Source organism: Scomber japonicus, chromosome 19 (genome assembly GCF_027409825.1).
Source record: "Scomber japonicus isolate fScoJap1 chromosome 19, fScoJap1.pri, whole genome shotgun sequence".
In the NCBI taxonomy this organism is placed as follows: Eukaryota; Metazoa; Chordata; class Actinopteri; order Scombriformes; family Scombridae; genus Scomber; species Scomber japonicus.
This window is the reverse complement of record NC_070596.1, coordinates 28,215,318-28,225,317: the sequence shown is the minus strand read 5'-3', so window position 1 is coordinate 28,225,317 and position 10,000 is coordinate 28,215,318. Positions and strand designations below refer to the sequence as shown.

At 42.6% G+C, this 10,000-nt stretch overlaps 1 protein-coding gene across 1 annotated transcript in view; it reads right to left on the bottom strand.

The window, feature by feature from the left end:
- The window catches only part of nudcd3 (NudC domain containing 3), a 15,203-nt gene that overhangs the window by 198 nt on the left and 5,005 nt on the right, over nucleotides 1–10,000 (bottom strand). The gene's annotated exons all lie outside the window — the stretch shown is intronic.

Here is a 10,000-nt window from a genome sequence, read left to right as displayed (position 1 = left end):
CCCCAAAGTTTTATCTCTTTGTGTCATGTATGCATGGACTCTGTCTGTGTATTGCGATTCCGGGTTTTGCTGTCGACAATAAAACTCTAACTGCATTCAGCTGGACGTCTCCTGGTGATCCCTGATTTGAGTTGATTTTTTGAACTTCAACATTTTTTGAACAACGAGAAACGTAGTAATATTTTGATACGACAGTAGGCAACAACAAAAAACCCCCCCCCCAAAAAAACAAGAAAACTCCATGAACTCATTTTCCACACTTTCATTTTTCTCTCTCTCTCTCTCTCTCTCTCTCTCTCTCTCTCTCTCTCTCTCTCTCTCTCTCTCTCTCTCTCTCTCTCTCTCTCTCTCTCTCTCTCTCTCTCTCTCTCTCTCTCAGAGTAAGATGCTCTGTCTGCTTGGACCCACAGGAAATCGCACATTCTAGTTCAGACTGTTTTAAAATAGTGCAACATGAGTCCCAAAAGCATGAAGACAGGCAGAAAAATATTAAATAAAATAAAATAAAACATAAAAGGAGACAGTCAGTCAGTCAGACGGACGGACGGACGGACGGACGGACAAACAGCAGGCACGAGCAAGTCATCTTAACATCACAGGCATAAATGAAAGAATAAAGGATATAAGACGAGCATATTAAAGAACAACCTTTACATCAGAGGTGTCAAACTCATTTTCATTCAAGGGCCACATACACACCAATTTGATCTCATGTGGGCCGGATCGTTAAAAAGATGGAAGGAAAGAAGGAAGGAAGGGAGGAAGTAAGGAAATAAGGAAATAAGAAGGGAAGGAAGGAAAAGGAAGGAGGGAAGAAAGGTAGGAAAGAGAGATAGTGAAGGATGGACAGACAGAAAGACGGAAGGAAAGAAGGAAGAAAGGAAGGAAGGGCAGATGGAAGGAAGGACAGAAGGAAGGAAGGACAGATAGAAGGAAGGAAGGACAGAAGAAAAAATGGAAGGAAGGACAGAAGGAAGGAAGGACAGATGGAAGGAAGGAAGGACAGAAGGAAGGAAGGACAGAAGGAAGGAATGACAGATGGAAGGAAGGACAGAAGGAAGGAAGGACAGATGGAAGGAAGGAAGGACAGAAGGAAAAATGGAAAGAATGACAGAAGGAAGTAAGGAAGGAAGGAAGGACAGAAGTAAGGAAAGAAGGACAGAAGGAAAAATGGAAGGAAGGACAGAAGGAAAAATGGAAGGAAGGACAGAAGGAAGTAAGGAAAGAAGGACAGAAGGAAGGACAGAAGGAAGTAAGGAAAGAAGGACAGAAGGAAGGAAGGACAGATGGAAGGAAGGAAGGACAGAAGGAAAAATGGAAGGAAGGACAGATTGAAGGAAGGACAGATGGAAGGAAGGACAAAAGGAAGTAAGGAAAGAAGGACAGAAGGAAGGAAGGACAGATGGAAGGAAGGAAGGACAGAAGGAAAAATGGAAGGAAGGACAGAAGGAAGTAAGGAAAGAAGGACAGAAGGAAGGAAGGAAAGAAGGACAGAAGGAAGGAAGGACAGAAGGAAAAATGGAAAGGAAAGACAGATTGAAAAATGGAAGGAAGGACAGAAGGAAGGAAGGACAGATGGAAGGAAGGGAGGACAGAAGGAAAAATGGAAGGAAGGACAGAAGGAAGGAAGGACAGATGAAAGGAAGGAAGGACAGAAGGAAAAATGGAAGGAAGGACAGAAGGAAGGAAGAAACGAACGAAGAAAGGAAAAAAGGAAGGACAGAAGGAAGGAAGGAAAGAAGGACAGAAGGAAGGCAGGACAGATGGAAGGAAGGAAGGACGGAAAGAAAAATGGAAGGAAGGACAGAAGGAAAAATGGAAGGAAGGACAGAAGGACGGAAGGACAGATGTAAGGAAGGAAGGACAGAAGGAAAAATGGAAGGAAGGACAGAAGGAAGGAAGGACAGATGAAAGGAAGGAAGGACAGAAGGAAAAATGGAAGGAAGGACAGAAGGAAGGAAGAAACGAACGAAGAAAGGAAAAAAGGAAAGACAGAAGGAAGGAAGGACAGATGGAAGGAAGGACATAAGGAAGTAAGGAAGGAAGGACAGAAGGAAGGAAGGAAAAATGGAAGGAAGGACAGATTGAAGGAAGGACAGAAGGAAGGAAGGAAAAGAGCACTGGATGGCAAGTAGGCCGGATTGCACCCCTCGACGGGCCGTATCTGGCCCGCGGGCCGCATGTTTGACACCCCTGCTTTACATATTTATATATACATATATATAAAGAGAGAGAAGGTGCAGGGCAATGCAACACAATGAAACACACACACACACACACACACACCTTGAGGTCCCTGTGCACTATTTCATGTTGGTGGGTGTAAGACACACTGTCTAGAATCTGATGGATACAGTGACTGTGGAGACAAAACGACAGGGTGAGGAGCAGATACAGGGAAGGAAACACACGGAGGAAAAGGAGCATAAGGTCGGCTGTGTTATAAAGAGAGAGGAGGAGGAAGAGGAGGAAGAGGAGGAGGATGAGGAGGGATGATCTGGGAGAGGAAGAGGAGGTTGATCTTCTGACAAGTAATTGCGTATATGAGTTTTATTTTTATTTTGTATCATATAATGTTGTTTAACCCTCCTGTTGTCCTCGAGTCAAGGAAAGGAGGGAAGGGAGGAAGGAGGGAAGGAAAGAAGGAGGGAAGGAGGGAGGAAGGAAGGAAAGGAGGGAGGAAGGAAGGAGGGAGAAATGGAGGGAGGAAAGGAAAGAAGGAAGAAAGAAGGAAAGGAGGGAGGAAGGAAGGAGGAGAGGAAGAAGGAAGGAAAGGAAAGAAGGAAGGTAGGAAAGAAGGACAGAGGAAAGAAAGAGAGAAGGAGGGAAGGGAGGAAGGAATAAGGAAGGAAGGGACGGAAGGAAGGAAAGGAGGGAGGGAGGAAAGGAAAGAAGGAAGAAGGAAGGAAAGGAGGGAGGAAGGAGGGAAGGAGGGAAGGAAAGAAGGAGGGAAGATGGGAGTACAGATGGAAGGATGGAAGGGAGGAAAGAAGAATTAGACGGGGTCAATTTGACCCGGGAGGACGACACGAGGGTTAAAGCTCTTATAGGTCTTGCATAAAGCTCATATCACAACCTATTAAACTTTTTATGTATGACAATGATGCATAATGTATGAAATGCAATAAAATTAAAATGTGACAGATTGACTTATAATTAGTCTCCACACTAATTCACATTCATCAATTCCTCCATCAGTCATTAATAAATGTTTGTGAATGTCTTACAGCTTCATTAAAGTCCGTGTAAAGTAAGAATAAATATGTGTTCTGAGTTTGACATACCACAGAAAAGTGTGTTGTTAACCACCCTGCCGAATTTGAATGATTAAAAAATCGCCAAATATATGAAATTAGGCTTCAAAGTGTAAAAATCAGCCTCTTTCTCTGCTCCCAAACGCTGTGGGCGTGGCCGCCAAGTCCGCTGAAGCCCCGCCCCCTACCAAGTGTCACCTGTCAATCAAAGTCACCACCTCTACCAGAAACATGGACGCTACGTCTGAGAGCTTTCTGCTGCTAACTCAGCGGCTAACTCAACTGCTAGCTCGGCGGCTAACTCAGCTGCTAGCTCGGCGGCTAACTCAACTGCTAGCTCGGCGGCTAACTCAACTGCTAGCTCGGCAGCTAACTCAACTGCTAACTCAGCGGCTAACTCAACTGCTAGCTCGGCGGCTAACTCAGCTGCTAGCTCGCCGGCTAACTCAGCTAACTGGCTAACTGTAGACTGTAGTAGTAGTAGTGTGTGCTGAATGTATTTCTACCTCTACAGCAGCAGGGGCGGGTTTATGCTAATTACTAAATCCTGAACACAGAAATCTTGAAACACAGTTTGTGAAGCCTAGCTCCACAATTCAAATCTAAATGGTTGAAATGCTTTTTACACCTTTTTTAGAAATACATTTATGACCTATTTAATGTGTTTAGAAGAAAATGTCTGAATTCACTTTACACAGTCTTTGTAATGTGTATTAACTGCGCAAAAATTAAAATATGATGCATTGTATTTCCTTTTTTTCCCCATATTTAGGGTCACATTAGGAAAAGTCCACCTTAAAGAAATGTGTATATGATGCTTTACAGCTTTCAAATGTAAAAATGGAAGAGTATGAAAGGGTTAAAAACACAAACACATATTGAATACAACATTTTTTAAAGTCATGCATAAAGCTTAAACCTTCTAACTTTTTTATGCATGATAATAATACATAATGTATGAAGTTATTAATATAATAAAATAAACTACAAAATATTAAATAATTCAACACTGCATTGGTTTATCTTTGAACTACACTTATGATGTAGAGGAATTTAGGAATTAGGAATGAGGAAGATCTGCCTCTGCTCTGATACACTGGAGGTGAATGTGAGATTAAATTTAACCTTTGTGTCGTCCTCCCGGGTCAAATTGACCCCGTCTCTCTTTTGACTGTTCCTTCTTTCCTTCCTCTTTCTTTAATTTTTCCTTCCTTCTTCCCCTCCTCCCCTCTTTCTTTGCTCCCTCCTCCCTCCTTCCTTCCTTCCTCCCTCCCTCCCTCTCTCCTTACTCCTTTCTTTCCTTCCTGCCTTCCTTCCTTCCTTACTTCCTTCCTCCCTTCCTTCTCTCCTAAATTCCTCCCTCTTTTCATCCTTACTCCTTTCCTTCTTCCTTCCTTCCTTCCTTCCTTCCTTACTCCTTTCCCTCCTTCCTTCCTCCCTTCTTTTTGTCCTTGTACCTTCCTCTTTTCCTCCTTACTCCTTTCCTTCCTTCCTTCCTCACTTCTTTCTCTCCTTTCTCCTTTCTTCCTTCCTCTTTTCCTCCTTACTCCTTACTCCTTTCCTTCCTTGACCTGAAGACAACAGGAGGGTTAAACAAACACCAGCAGTGTGTCTCATATACGGCTGCATCTGGTCAAGATCTGACTTCCTCTGAGCTTTAATTTTTCAGAAAGACAATTGATTAATAAGACTTTTCTGCACATCCCGACTCCTTCCTCTGTATGCGAGAACCATCAGGGTCAATCGATAAATATGAGATGGCATTACATTATGTGGCGCCATCGATATACGCTGCAGTCTACAGCTACAACAACAGCTCTGAGAGGTTGAACTTATGCATAATGGTACTTTAAAGTCCGTGTAAAGTAAGAATAAATATGTGTTCTGAGTTTGACATACCACAGAAAAGTGTGTTGTTAACCACCCTGCCAAATTTGAATGATTAAAAAAATCCCCAAATATATGAAATTAGGCTTCAAAGTTGTATAAAAATCAGCCTCTTTCTCTGCTACCAAACGCTGAAGCCCCGCCCCCTACCAAGTGTCACCTCACCTGTCAATCAAAGTCACCACCTCTACCAGAAACATGGACGCTAGGTCAACCACATGTTGGAGCTAGAAGTCAGAGTAATGCCTGTAGAGTATATTTGGGTTTTTAAAATGCATCGGCTTCATGTTACAGGAACTCACCCACCCTCCTTCTTTTCCTTCCTTCCTTCCTTCCTTCCTTCCTTCCTTCCTTGCTTGCTTCATGTTACAGATGAAACTAGTGAAACCTCGACTATCTAACTTCTACTACTACTAAACACCACGAACATCTGCATCAAACATGGAGCCAATCCAACATGTGGAAGTCAGACTACAGTATTTTAAAGAATTAGTGGAAAGGTTAACCTGCTGGTGGCGCTAGAGGGAAAATCAGAGCATTCTTCTTCTTTTCCTTCCTTCCTTTCTTCCTTCCATCTTTCTTTCCTGTCTTCTTCCCTTCCTTCCTGCCTTCCTTCCTTCCTTTCTTTTATTTCTTTGTTCCTTCCTTCCATATTTTTTCCTGTCTTCTCTTCCTTCTTTTCCTTCCTTCCTCCCTTCCATTTGTCCTTCCTTTCTTCCTTCCTTCCTTTAATCCTTCCACCCTTGAATATAAATGAGTTTGACACTGCTGCTTTAGAGGCAGAAATCTGGACACACAAAACCAAAACTATCCCCATCATAAAGATAAATTAGAGAATATGTTTTATGTTTTTTTTGGGTTGTAATTTAGGTGAACTGACCCTTTAACCGGGCGGAGAGAGAAAGTAGTGATTGAGCTGTTCTAATGTGCAGATGGAGGATGGAGAAAAAAAAAGGAAACTGTCAGTGAGAAAGTGTTGGACAGAAATCAAACCATGCTAGTCACACACCCACACAAAAACACATAGAGTGACACACACACACACACACACACACACACACACACACACACAGAGAGAGAGAGAGAGAGAGAGAGAGAGAGAGAGAGAGAGAGAGAGAGAGAGAGAGAGAGAGCGATACACACATAATTTATGCAAAGAGAACAAGAGAGAATGAAGGCAGGTGAGAAAAGGGAGGGAAGAAAATAATATAAAAGGAAAAGAACAGCTTCAGAAAATACAAGAAATAACAAATATGCTTAAAACAGTGAAGATAAAAACCAGTAAAATCATTCTGTGCTTCATTTTCATACTGGGAATTCATTATGGAAGCACTGGGTTGAGTCTAAAACAACGACAGTCTTCATGCAACATATTGAGTACCAGATCTTAACACTTATATCAGAGGAGTCAAACTCATTTTCATTCAAGGGCCTCATACTGACCAATTTGATCTCATGTGGGCCGGATCATTAAAAAGATGGAAGGAAGGAAGGAAGGAAGGAAGGAAGGAAGGAAGGAAGGAAGGAAGGAAGGAAGGAAGGAAGGAAGGAAGAAAGGGAGGGAGGGAGGGAGGGAGGGAGGAAAAGAAGCCAGGAAGGAATGACAGACAGACAGACAGAAGGAAGGACATATGGAAGGAAGGAAGGAAGGTAGGAAGGAAGGAAGGCAGGAAGGACATATGGAAGGAAGGAAGGAAGGAAGGAAGGAAGGAAGGTAGGTAGGTAGGTAGGTAGGTAGGTAGGTAGGTAGGTAGGTAGGAAGGACATATGGAAGGAAGGAAAAGAAGACAGGAAGGAATGACATAACCCTTACATCAGAGGTGTCAAACTCATTTTCATTCAAGGGCCTCATACTGACCAATTTAATCTCATGTGGGCTGGATCATTAAAAAGATGGAAGGAAGGGAGGAAGGAAGGAAGGAAGGGAGAAAGGAAGGAAGGAAGGAAGGGAGGAAGGGAGGAAGGAAGGCCGGACGTTTCCTAATGTGACCCAAAGTATATAAATATGGAAATAAAATGCACTGTTTTTAAATGTTTGTGTAGCTGATTTGTTGCATTTTTAAATATGCAAATGTAAAAGTTTGACATGTTTTTATAAAACAAATTAAAAAATGAGTATTTAAACATGTTGTTGTATTCTTCATATTCTATCAAATGTATTCCTGGATCACTGAATAGTGATTGTGAAAGTCTTTAACCTTCCTGTCGTCCTCCCGGGTCAAATTGACCCCGTCTGTTTTGACTGTTCCTTCTTTCCTTCCCCCCTTCCTCTTTTCCTTTCTCCCTCCCTCCTACCTTCCTTATTTCCTCCATCCTTCCTTTCCTTCCTTCCTCCCTTCCTTCTTCCTTTCCTCCCTCCCTCCTTTCCACCCTTCCTTCTTTCCTTTCCTCCAATCCTTTCCTCCCTCCCTCCTTTCCACCCTTCCTTCCTTCCTTCGTCCTTCTTTCCTTCCTTCCTTCTTCCTCCCTTCTTGTTTTCCTTTCTTCCTCCCTCCTTACCTCCCTTCCTTCCTTTCCTCCTGACTTCCTTATTTCCTCCTTCCTCCCTCCTTTCCTCCCTTCCTCCCTTCTTTCCTTTCTCCCTTCCTTCCTTTCCTCCCTTCCTCCACCCTTTCCTCCCTTATTTTCCTCCCTCCTTCCCTTCCTCCCTTTCCTCGAGGACAACAGGAGGGTTAAAGCAAGCTGACAGTTTTATTTTTAACAGATAACGTGACAGAAGCAGAAGTCATTTTGCAGACGTGAGCTCGTCAGCCGCCAGCGAGCAGCGAGCAGCGAGCAGCGAGCAGAGAGAGCGTCCGCTGCCTGATGGCCTCTCTGCAGCTGTCACATATTGTTTTATTTTCTCTTTGCCTAAATTTGCATATTTAAAGTGAAGCTTGAACCCTGAAACTTGAATAATAAAAGGTATTACATAAGGATATATATAAAGCCCAAACTGCTACTGCTGCACACACATTAGTATTGTTTAAAGATATAATCAGACTTTCTTTCCTCCCTTCTTTCCTTCCTTCCCTCCTACCTTCCTTCCTTCCTCCCTTCCTCTTTTCCTATCTCCCTCCTTCCTTCTTTCGTCCCTCCCTCCTACCTTTCTTCCTTCCTTCCTTATTTCCTCCATCCTTCCTTCCTTTCCTAACTCCCTTCCTTCCTCTCTCCTTTCCTCCCTTCCTTCCTTCACTCCTGCCTTCCTTTCCTTCCTCCCTTACTTCTTTCCTTTCTTCCATTCCTTCCTCCATCCTTTCCTTCCTTCTTCCGTCCTTCCTTCCTTCCTTCCTTCCTTCCTTCCTTCCTTCCTCCCTTCTTTTCCTCCTGCCTTCCTTTCCTTCCTCCCTTACTTCTTTCCTTTCTTCCTTCCTTCCTCCCTTCTTTTCCTCCTGCCTTCCTTTCCTTCCTCCCTTACTTCTTTCCTTTCCTCCTGCCTTCCTTTCCTTCCTCCCTTACTTCTTTCCTTTCCTCCCTTACTTCCTTCCTTTCCTCCTGCCTTCCTGTCCTTCCTCCCTACCTCCTACCTTCCTGCCTTTCTTATTTCCTCCATCCTTCCTTCCTTTCCTCCCTTCCTTCCTTTTCTCCCTTCCTCCCTTTCCTTCCTCCCTCCCTCCCTTCCTTCCTTCCTTAACTCGAGGACAACAGGAGGGTTAAAACAGATAAAAGCATTGAGCTAAATGATGCTATCGCTGCCTCATGCATCACATTATGACTTTGCATTAAGTGTATTAGAGTTTTCATTCACTGATTAAAAGTCTTTCCTCTTCAAGTCTGATGGATTTGGGTTTTTTTAGCTCTGGTAAATAACTGAAAGCATCAGAGTCAGCATGATTAGCTGTTTTGTCAATTAAATGTCAGAAAATGGTGAAAGTATAACATTTAACCTTCCACAACCCAAACATATTTCGTTTTCTATCATAACAGACTAAAGAAAGCTGAAAATATATGAATTCAAGAAGCTGAAATGAGGGAATTTTGGCTTTTTTCTTAAAAATGACTCAAAATAATTAATTGATTATGATTTTTTAGGGCCGTCAGCGTTAACGGGTTAATCGCGATTAGATTAATGCAATCCATACATTTTAATGTTGCAAGCCTTTTTGTCCCTTCTACTCCCCCGTAGACGGCTCCTCTAGCTGTAGCGCTATGCTTTGAAGTGGCCTCCTGCAGTAAACCTACCGCGCTGATGGAAAGTAAGAGAGCTACTGGACTTTTGAACGGCTTGTTTAACTTTAAAACACTTCCAGACGCTTCAGTTGACAAGTCAAAAGTAAAATGCAACCTGTGTCAAACGGAGTTTAACTACCACCGGAGTACGTGGAGTTTGAGTTAGCACCTCCACGCTAAACACCCAGGTGCAGCCAAGCCAGCCTCAGCTCCACCAAAGGACCATTTTGGAGTGTGGGAGTCGCAGCAGAGCCGTGATTGATTCCCAGTTAAGACACTCTGGTAAGAAATGCTTTACATTATGGGCTTAAAACTGCCTTCAAATGTAAAATAACAGGATTTTAAACACGCAATTCAAAACGGCATTAATCGTGATTAACTATGGAAATTCTGCGATTAATCTTGATTAAAAAAATTAATCCTTTGACAGCCCTAGTTCTTTTATGTTTCTTCTTGAAATTTGAGTGTTATTATCCTGTTTCTGACTACTGATGCTTTACTGTCTGCTGTTTGGTCAATTAACTGTCAGAAAATTGTGAAAAATGTCAATCACTGTTTCCAAAACAGCAAGATTTAACCTTAAAATGTATTTGTTTGTCCTGACCAACAATCCATAATCCAAAAATATTTAGTTTTCTATCACATGAGACTAAATAAACCTGATAATATTTGAATTCATGAAGCTGAAATGGACATTTTTGGCATTTTTC